Source organism: Panthera onca, chromosome A3 (genome assembly GCF_046562875.1).
Source record: "Panthera onca isolate mPanOnc1 chromosome A3, mPanOnc1 haplotype 2, whole genome shotgun sequence".
In the NCBI taxonomy this organism is placed as follows: Eukaryota; Metazoa; Chordata; class Mammalia; order Carnivora; family Felidae; genus Panthera; species Panthera onca.
In genome coordinates, this window is record NC_138341.1 from 55,622,808 (window position 1) to 55,634,040 (window position 11,233).

General features: G+C 38.6%; 1 long non-coding RNA gene across 1 annotated transcript in view; it reads left to right on the top strand.

The window, feature by feature from the left end:
* The window catches only part of LOC144615820 (uncharacterized), a 60,880-nt gene extending 50,150 nt beyond the window's left edge, over positions 1-10,730 (top strand). Inside the window, exons 3-4 of the long non-coding RNA XR_013554430.2 lie at positions 3,618-3,727; positions 10,615-10,730. This is a non-coding gene — a long non-coding RNA (uncharacterized LOC144615820). The remainder of the gene's footprint in view (positions 1-3,617; positions 3,728-10,614) is intronic.
* The last annotated feature ends 503 nt before the right edge of the window (positions 10,731-11,233 follow it).

The following is an 11,233-nucleotide window of genomic DNA, read 5'->3' on the forward strand; positions in this document are numbered from 1 at the left end:
CCTCTACATAACTCCAAGGGGATGCAAATTAGAAACTATCAAACTGACAAAACTTACACTTTTTTCCTCACACAAATGACGTCCTATCCTCAACAACTACTCTGTTGTCATAGCCATCAAAAAATGGGGAAGGCAGGGCACCTGGGGGGCTCAGTTGGTTGAGCGTCCAACTTCGGCTTAGGTCATAATCTCACAGTTTGTATGTTGCAGCCCCGCGTCAGGCTTGCTGCTGTCATTGCAGAGCCTGCTTTGGATCCTCTGTCCCCCTCTCTCTGCCCCTTCCCCACTTGCTCTCTCTCAAAAATAAATTAAAACAAACAAACAAACAAATGAAAAACCAAAAAAGAAATGGGGAGGGAAAATATCACTCTTGGAAGGGTGACAAGATAGAGCAGGAAAGAATCCCCATGGCCTGACCCAAAGGGGAGAGGAATGGAAGCCCTTCTGGTTCTCACGGACTGTGAAGAGAAAGTCAGAGATGGGTTGGGGCTCATCTTCTGAGTTTTCTAAAGAAGGCTGAGGCAGAGTGCCAGGCAAGGCATGATCTGACCTATTAGTATGGGAGGCCGAGTGTCCTTAGAACACTGAGTATGAAACATGTGAGAATGAGCCAACATTCACCAAGTACCAAATGAGACCCTGCAGCAGACAACAGCCCAAGAATCATGTGGAGATCCACCATACCAATTGAGAAAAAAAAAAGGTGTGGGGGAAGAAACAGCTCTCACCAGAGGTTGAACTGTTAAAATTAGAAGAAAGGGGGTGGGGCACTGGAGGAATTTTATGATAACTGAAGAAAATAAATATGCTACAGTTTTCTAGCACACCTGTGTCATGTGGATAATTTTATGGCAACAGCAACAGTTTTCAAGGAAAATATGTACCTTTGTAGATCTTGTCCATGTCATTCTAGGTGTTCTAATGGGAAGAATTCTAACATATCTTTATTCCAGGAGCAAATTATAATGCTTTCCTCACTTTCTTAAAGGAAAGAAATAATAAATCAACCTTATGTGATCTGTCTCTGTCCTTAACACAACTTACAATTTTGTGAGATTTGATGAGAGGCAATAGTCATTCATGATGACTGTTATGTTCTCTCAAGAACATAATGCCAGAAACTTGGAAAACTTACGGTTTTTTGGAAATCCTAATTCTGATGACTAAGCTAGTCTTATGTGTTGGGGCCACTGCATAGCTTCTAAGTGAAAGCAAGATGGTGGCAATTTTCTGAATAGGCCCATTGATGGAGGACTCAGGCTCCCTATCTTTAATGGCTGTGACTTGGGTGTCTGGTAGTGGGTGGCAATAAAAGTTATTTGAGATGTCACATTATACAAAATAATAATGACTTTTAAAAAAGGTGTGAATTGAAATGAAAAGACTGCACCTCTGAAGTTTCAAGACAAGCTATGCAATATAAATAATCAACATATCATTTGGCTTCAGTTTGAGTCCTAATTCTAAACAGCTTACACATTTTCAAGTCAGAGTTACAGGAAAAACATTGATAGCTAAATAAACAGAGTGAGTGCATGATTAATGTTTAAAATAGTAAACACTTCACATTTGTAGCATTCCTTCAACAGATTGGTCCGGGAGACCTTGTTTTCATTCCTGCTCTGCAATCTGCGTTTTATTTATTTATTCTCTTTATGTTGAATTCCTCTCTTTTAATTTACCTTTCATCTTAATTTACTCTAGGGGGCAAAGTGAAAATGTCTAAAATAAGTGAAAAATCTAAAACAATTAGAAAATTTAAGACTGAGCTATAATCAACTCTAAGAACATTACTGCCTTTTCCAGCAGGATGAATTGTAGGCAATAAAAAGATACCATTAGTAGCTATTTTCTTTAGACTTTTAAAGACTCATAAAGCTTCATCTTATATTTCTAACAAAGAAATAAAATCATTCAGGAAAATGTTGAGGGTAAGAAGAGGTGAGGTCTTTTTGCTTATTTGTACTTACTTTGTTAGGAGTTACGTAAAAATATAAGAAGAGTGAGGAGTTCTAAGGGGGGATTTCCCCTCACAGATCCCAGCAGCCCTAGCCAAGATGTGTTCACATTGTGTGATACTGAGTATCAACTAAAATTCAGCCATTGACCTATTAGGAAAAAAAAATTAAGAAAGACATGTGATTTCTGTGTTTTTTAAAGATCAAAAAAAGAGCTGGCCTAGAAATTATTCAGAGATAATGCTTGAATCATATTGGATTTCAGATGTGCTCTACCGATCTACTTTTTGAATGGAGAGAGCAAAAGGTCCTGTGCAGAAATCCTTAGTGTCCATGATTGGGTTGATAAATGCTGAGCATGTGGGTACATTTTACAAAATGTTAGCCACTGCCTCCCAATGGGAGAAGGATAGGGATATGTGATCCTGACAGTTGTTGGTCATATGTCCTATGTCCTGGTTACTCAAAATAATTTCCATGAGTAGAAGTTTTGATCCCTTCCAGAGTCAAGATAGGCCCAGAACACAAATGCAGAGAACTCTTATTCATGGGAGAATTAACCAATGTAAGGATGGTCTAGGTGTGCACATTCTGTGCATCTCTCTGGTTCTTCCTTTGTTCAGTGATATGCCTTCTTGGGATACTACCGATGTACTGTTGTGTTGCCCAACATCCTCCTTGGTCAAAGGTTTACCTTTGGGAGATAGTTTTGAAAATATCTGTTCATGATCCATTTGTCATTTTCCTATGTGATGTCTTTATGTCTGTAAAAGTAAAATCAAGTGTAATTCTTAGAAATCAACAGCCCATAAAAGAAACAAGTACACTTGATCACAGACAGAACTCTCCTGAGTCTGCCACTTTCCAGCAAGTGGAGTACCCACAAAGGAACATTTGGGTTCCAGGCTATTATGCTTGGTGGGAAGTCCTTGTGACGCAGCCAGAGGGTGCAGAAACCTAGATATTTGCAGACCATTAAGCAGACCATGTAATGGAGATTAACAGATATTTTCCCTCATCATCTGAAGGATATTATGCTTGATACTGTGTTTAGACAACTTGAAAAGCCACTTATGTGCAGATTGTAAAACAGCACTCAGACAAAATAGGTGTTTATAGAATTGGTCTGAAAGGCCAAGGCATGCCATACCCTCCCTCCTTCTCACCCTCTTCTGAGAATTTGCTGAGCACCTATTTTAGCCATGTATTCTGGGGACCAAAAGCATGAATCATTCCTTGAGGAATTTACAATCTAGGGTGAGTACAGACCTGTCAAGACCAAGCTATGAAGAACAAGGCAAACTAGAATGAAACAAAGCTTATAATCCTGAGGTGAACCATAGGTTATCGACATGCTGAAGTAAGACTAATCTTCTAGGAAAAAATTCTTCTAGAAGGTGTGTTTTGAAAGGTGTGTATGTAGGATTTCAATAGATATGAAAAGGAAAAGGTTTTAAGTCAAGCTGAGGGAATAATGCACAGTTGAAATGTAGAGAGGGAACTAGGCAATAGCAGAAGACCAACTTGAAATGTGATTGGAGATCAGTGTGTTGAGGAATGGAAATATTTCTTTAACAAACACTTTTCTAGCACTGGTGATGTGTCAGGAATTCATAGCAACTTACTGATGTCTGTGCTATTACTATCCTCATTTTACAGATGAGAAACCTGAGGCTCAGAGAGGTTAACTGGTGATGCACCACAGCCAGCAAGCCTCAAACCTGGATTCATGCCCAGGCTCTCTGGCTCCAGTGTCTGTGCTCTTCTTGGTAAGATATGAGTCTCAGGACTTTGTACCATGTTCTTTATTCAATGAAGAGTCTTTGGCTGCTTTTTAAGGGGTTAATGATCTAATATAGGTGCTGGGAAATCATTCCAGTAATGGAATGATAGTTATATTAGAAATCACCAACACCGGCGCAGAGATCTTAAGCAGAAGAGAGTTTATATTTGTTGAAGCTTATTACATTAAAGGCAGTGTGCTAGCCATATCTTGTGCATGCGCTGAATTTCCCGGTTTTCACCTTGGGTGGAAAGAAGTCATGTTAAAGGGAATAACTTCTACTTCACCAGCTCTTACCCCTAACTGCTGTTTTGGGACCTCATTTCCTCCCCCTCTCCCCCTGCCTCAGTCTTCAGGCATTTGGGAAGCTTCTAAGGGGTCTTTCACATGTGCTTTGGAACGAAGCAGTCATCTACTAGTCCAGTGTTGTCCAATAGAACTGTCTACGATGATGGGTCTGTTACTGAGACTGAGAAACCGAATTTTTAATTTTAATTCATTTTTTAAAAGCAACATATGTGGCTAGTGGTACCATGTTGGACAGAACAACGCAGATTGGTATTTCCTGGGCACTTCTGCTGGTTACCACACTTCTCCCACTGAGTGTTTTTGGGTGAAGGCTCTCTCTCTAAACATGGCAGCTACCTCTGTTGGGAATATCCCTTTCTCCTGTACCACTGCTTCTGATTGGGACTACTGCCAACTCTCAACAGAATCCACTGCTTCTACCAGGCATGGCCACTGCTGCTGACTTCTCCCCACAGTGCTGCCCTAGGGAGAAAGGCAAATCCCCAAAGAGTATATATTGTGCCCCCGTATATTGTAGAAATTTTAGAAAAACAGCTCTTTCAATTTTTACTTTAAGTTATTGACAAGTGTATAGAATGACAAATACCAATATGTTAGGATTAGTCCTCTCAATCAACTTTGAGGTTTGTTTTCAAAGTTTGTCTTCTTGCCAGACCCCCTCCTCTCTGGGATGAATTTTCTTTCAAAGAGCTCTACAGTATGTAAGACATCTAAATTTGAGCAAGTTCAAATCTTGGGCAAATTAAAATGCTAGTTTAGGTGCAGATGAAGTGCTGTGATAAACACAAGTTACCTCATTTAACGCTTACAGCAAAAATACCTCCCCCAATAGACGAAAAAATGAAACCCTGAGAGTTTAAATAATTTGCCAGAAGTCACCCAGCTTTATATATGGTTGAACCAGGATTCAAATCTAGGTCTCAGGTCTTGATTCAAATCAAGTCCAGCCTCTTTTTCCTTTATAACAAACTGCCCCTCTGTTAAGAGCCCATTGCAAAAAGAAGAGAATTTATAATTATGTAAGAGGTTTATGTGTATGTTATACTGATTTGAAATTTAAGTACATTGAAACGTTTTAAAAAAGAAGGCATGTTTAAGAATAATTAGCTGAGGGTTGATGGGGGGTGGGAGGGAGGGGAGGGTGGGTGATGGGCATTGAGGAGGGCACCTGTTGGGATGAGCACTGGGTGTTGTATGGAAACCAATTTGACAATAAATTTCATATTAAAAAAATAGTAAAATAAAAATTTTTGAGGAGCCTTAAAAAAAAATAGTTAGCGAATCTCAAACAGTAGGTTAGTGTATAGTTGCAAATTGTTGTTTTCAAAGTAGCTGCTGTTTTGAGCAGCTTTGGGATTTCATGTTTCAAACCCGTTTGGTGTGCACATGGTAAATCAGATATCAGAAATTAATACTAGGTCAGGTGCCTGGGTGGCTCAGTCAGTTAAGTGCCTAACTTTTGATTTTGGCTCAGGTCGTGATCTCATGGTTCGTGGGATGGAGCCCCACGTTGGGGTCTGTGCTGACAGAGTGGAGCCTGCTTGGGATTCTCTCTCTCCCTCTCTCTCTCTCTCTGCCCCTTCCCAGCGCTCTCTCCCAAAATAATAAATAAATAAACATTAAAAAAAAAAGAAAGAAATTTAGACTAGGTGATATTTGGAATGGCCACAACCAAGTCACTCCTTAGAACTAACTAGGAGTTACCAAGGAATCATTCATAGTGCCTGCACTGAACACATTGCTTTTCCATTGTTTGAAAACTTAAGATGTTAAACCCTTTGGGACTGCCACGCTGTTATTGCAGAGATTTGTGGAGGGTCAGCATTGTGGCTACAACTAAATCAGTATACAATTGTTTTGTAAAACAATGACTAAGACTAGAAGACACTGGGCAGTCAGCAAAATCAAAATGCCACTCTCCTTCCCCCCCCCCCACCTGTGTTTTGAATATTTTGAAAACAACAGCACCCCATACTTTGCAGATTTTGCTTTAAGTAGGCTTTCTCCTGGAGTTAAGATCAGGGGAAATCCCACAGGATCTTATAACTAGTATTTTTTTTAAAAAATAATGGACACAGGGTTAAAATTCCTTTGCTAGAAACAAAAGAAAACCTCCCCCCCCCCACCTCTCGCTTGCTCTCAAGAATCCATTCTTTACCTTTTATTTTCTAATTAAGCAAACTTTAGTTATTTCACATAATAATGATCTTGCAAAGTTTGAAATTCAGCTGGGAAGATCTAGTTCATAGAGGGCAGATAATTTGTTGTATCCCTTCCACCAGGATATGTTAAGACTGATCATATCATCCATTATCTTGTTCTCTTTGCTTTCGTCATATATTACATAGAGTTATCTGGGCAACAAATATATTTTCCAGTATTTTTTGGTAAGCGACAACTTTCAGATGCTTTGAAAAACAATGCAATATCCTCACACACGATTTATCACCATGCCATTTGTACTTTTGGTATACACATTTTTAATTATAAGTCATGTAGCATTGCACCATTACCTATGCTGGGTATTACAGAGCTAAGTGGTACAAGTAAAATATTTCTGCTTAATCAAATCTTTTTTTTTTTAATTTTTTAAATGTTTTTATTTATTTTTGACACAGAGAGAGAGAGACAGAGCATGAGTGGGGGAGGGGCAGAGAGAGAGGGAGACACAGAATTTGAAGTGGGCTCCAGGCTCCTAGCTGTCAGCACGGAGCCTGATGCGGGGCTCGAACTCACGGATCACGAGATCATGACCTGAGCGGAAGTCGGATGCTCAACCGACTGAGCCACCCAGGCGCCCCTTCAAATCTTATTTAATAAATGATATTACCTTAGGCCACCCGTTTGGTTTCACACCAAATAAAAGCCTTTTTATTTGACGTGAAGACAAAAGAACTTCCTAGTGTCACCTCTGGCATATCTATTTCTCCCTTGCAAGCCTAGCAGTGCTGGGTTTTCTGCCCTGGCAAACAAGGTCTAAAACTGAATATCCAGAAATCAAACTGTAGTTCCACCATTCCTGATGTCCTCCCAGGTGAGCTCCTGGGCTTCATGCTCATACTTCTAAAGCAAGCAAACTTTAAGCTAATTACGTGCTAGTGTATTCTCCCTTGCTGAATTTTGGCAGGTTGCTTCTGTAAATTATGAAAAATAAATGTGAAATATGCAGATGCCTTTTGTTTGAAGCAGATGTTTGGTCCATCTTGCCAGAATCCAATCAGCTGTTCCCCTGGGGGCCTTCTCTCCACAACATTATCCCACAGCAGCTTAGAAACATGAAGGGGTGATCAGAATAGCACTTCACAGGCCTTAGAGGAAGCTTCTGGACTTAAGAGGTCTTTGTTAAGGAGAATTAAAAATAGAAGTATCCCAACCCACAGGATTGAAACAATCAGATTGTCGCTGGTAAAAGATACTGGATACAGAACACTTTTCTCTGGTGATGTTTGATAGAATTGAGAAAAGGGAGGTTTCATTGTTGCCCTGATAGTCTCTGGGGCCTGCCTTTCATTCCATCTTGATGATTCATGGCAATACTTTGGACTGTTACAGTCACAAAATTGCTGCCAATGTTGTTCATACCATGGTTCAGTGTCTCCTCACACAGAAATCTCCCTTTAGACAATAGATTCTTTGATATTTGACCATTATGTGGCTAATTGATTAAGTTTAGGCAACAATACAGAGTAAGTCAATTCAGAATAATTCATCGATGAAGCAAACTAACTGCCATGCCATCAAAGACTGGCCATTCAGCTGAAGACCTCTGATTCACGGACAACCGACTAATGTAGTGAAGCTTTTGACCAGCCCTAACAATACAGAATAATCCAATACACCCTTTACTGATGTACATCTAGATGACAGAAAAATAAAAACGTTTAGGGTCACATATTCGATTTTGAAGGCGAAATCTGTTTATTCACTGATTCAGTGATTCTGTTTTACTGGGCTCTAATTTTATTGTGAAGTCTGGGTAAAATATATATTCAAATATTTTACTGTTACTAAATCTGCTGACCACTGTCATGTGACTTTGGGCAAGTTACTTAACCTCTCCTAGCCTCAGTTTCCTCATCTATGATAACATCTACCACAGAGAACTTGTTTAAATGAGACAGTGTAAGTCAAGTTCTTAAACACACAGCGTCTGGGCCTGGCACATAACAAAAGCTCAATAGTGGAGAACTAATGCTGTAATTTTCCTATTCACTTTCTACCACTTCTCAATGAGGGTTTATTTTATGTATGTACACATGTATGTATTTATGTATTTATTTACTTTTACGAATGCACATCTTTTGTACCACAGTTAAATACACTTCCCCTGCTTCTATTCACAGCAGAAGCAAGGATCCCCTTGCCAACATGTTCTGCTCTACCGTAGATATTTTGTATGAAGCTATATGATGCTTGCAATCTCCTCTTACTTTTATTATTTGGGCGAATAACTTCTTTAACTTTATGAGTCCCATTTCCCACACTTTCTCTCTTCTGAATCCACTTCAGAATTCCAAGCTCTTGTTTAATGCAAAGTTCCGTAGTCTTCTAAAGGTCTGATTTATGAGTATAATGAAAGACTTTATACTTAGCTAATATTAACTGAGCCCCAACTATGAGTCAGGCAGCCAAAGTATTGAGTGTGATTAAGACAGACAAGGTTCCCTCATGGATGGATTGGAGTAAGTAACTAGGAAATACCTCACAGCCTCTGTACCTGAGCCACAATTCATGATTTCCAGAATCATGTACTGTGGCTAGTGTTAGCTAGAGCATTATAGAGTAGATGTACATTTTATTTCTGTATTTCTGGAATTTTTGTGCACTCCAAGAACATTTCACCATGTGTTTTGGAACAGTACAACTGATTAAAAAGTAAACGTTTTGATCAAATGGTAGATTATTAGTTTCTTTCTGACATCAAGTAAAATTAATGTCACTCTGGCAACGTATAGATACATCCTTACTGTGCTTTTATTTTGCAAAGCACTTTGTTATCTGTACTAGAAAAATCTATGTTCTCAATATGTTTATCAAGTCATCTAAAAGAAAGGGATATGAGGAAAGAATAAAATAAAAAAGAGATAAAAGATAGATATGGCCTGTATCTTAGGGCTATTAATATTAAATTGATGATATAAAATCTACAGACTGAAAATAATAATTTATGGTGTTAAAAATAGTATTTTCACACAATTCACATAAAAATGGGTGAATAATAACACTCATCTTATTCTGTCGTTTGGGGATTAAATGAGGTAAATATGCAAGAATTTTATAAACTCAGAGAAGTCTGCAATTATTAGGTAACATGTCCAACTCTACAAAGCACACAGGCAGTTTTTCCTATTCCCCTTTAACATTAAAGAAACTGAGTCTCAGACAAACTGAACAACTTTCTAAGCCCATAGAGGTAACAAAACTTGGGGCTTAAATGTTGAGTCTAGGTCTTTTGATTCTAAACTGAACCTTTTCTCACTCTATTTCTCTAACTCTCAAATGATTTATGAATAATTAAAAGGCTACATAACAGTAAGACCATATTAATGTAATATAGACTTGATACATTAGTATTTGAGAAATATAAAGAAAACAAGCATAATCAGGAAGGCTTCCTGAGAGAGGTGATAGGTTTTGAAGGAGACGGAGCTGGATTGATCTATATATTATATATACTGTATGTATTATAGCCTTCCAATACTCTCTTTGCTTCTGGCTTCCTATCTAATTTAGGTTTATAATTCGAAATGATTTTTCCAACTTTGGAAGTATTTGACCTATCTTCTAGCATTTATTGTTCCACAAAGACCAGTTTTCATGTCCTGAGGAGGTGTGCCCCTGGCCAAGGGGCAGTCTCGTGTGAAACAGAGGCAGAGGGCACACCAGAGAGCAGATGCCACAGTTTTCCTCATCCACCATATAGGGGGGCATTCCAGATAGTGACCCAGGGCTAAGAGATACTATGAACCATGACCAACCTCTTGAGAAAGTCAAAGCTCAATTTCTCAGCCATTTTTTTAATTGGAATTTTCTTAGAAAAGTAGAAAGTTCTAAAAAAGACTGATAATGTCAACAACAATAATAATATAATAATTCTTTATAGATCTACATCCAGAGTTAAAGAGAATATATTTTAAAGACATCGCTAAAGCATTTATCTAGCTTTAACTGCCTCATCAAAGAATATTATTTTTTAAAAAGAAGCCTCATAAAGATGTATGAATATATAGACCTGTGATTATTCAAAAAAAATTGTACAAATCAAAATAAATTTGCTGGAGCAATTTAAAATAATTAACCTTTGACAAACCTCCCTCTCTGGTAATGGAATAGTAACTATATGAATAAAAGATAAGTCGTGACATTCAATGAATTACAATATTCATCCCATAAATTACTTGATATAATAGCTCTATAGTCTACGTTTTTATAACACTAAAATGTCCTAAACACTAAAGAACCCATTCATTTCCAGTGTACGGTTTGCAGATGGGTTGGGTAATTTCTTTTGCCTTCTTTGGATATCCTTTAATTAAGTCTTTTACTATTATTTTTTCCTCCCAGATACACCTTGTTTCAGCCTGTCAACCACTTCTGCAGTACAGACACCTGGAAAACTTGAGGCTTGTGCTCACCGCCCAAGTAGCTCTGAAAATGAGTGAGTGTGAACCTGATTTGCATGTTGGGTGGGATGGTTAAGGGGCTGGCATTGCTATATGGCTGATTGCCACATTTACGGATTTGGTGGTCCAGTCCATGGACCCTTTGGGTAAGGTGCTGCTCCTCTTTATGCTTCTGTCTCCACTTTCTGGGGATAAAAGGGTGGCGGTGATCTGCCCTGCTAGGTAAACTGAAGCCATCTTTGACCATATAAATATGATTAGAGACCACAGCATGAAATATCGGTGCTTACTAATGATAACTAGGAGGTGTTTGTTGGCATACACAAGCCTCAGGATGGCAGAATGGCTGCAAAATGCCCAACATTTTTGGTTCAAAATGTGTTGCTATTTTAAACAAAGAGTAGAAACCTATGGTGATAGGATATCTCCTGAGAAATGGATGCTTCTCTGGCTACCCATTTTACCTATTAAGTACAAGATTTGCTGGTCATCTAGGGGTAGCCGGTTGGTTTTCTTTAACACTTCTAAGTCATTTGCTAGAGTAAATTGAAAAAAATGAA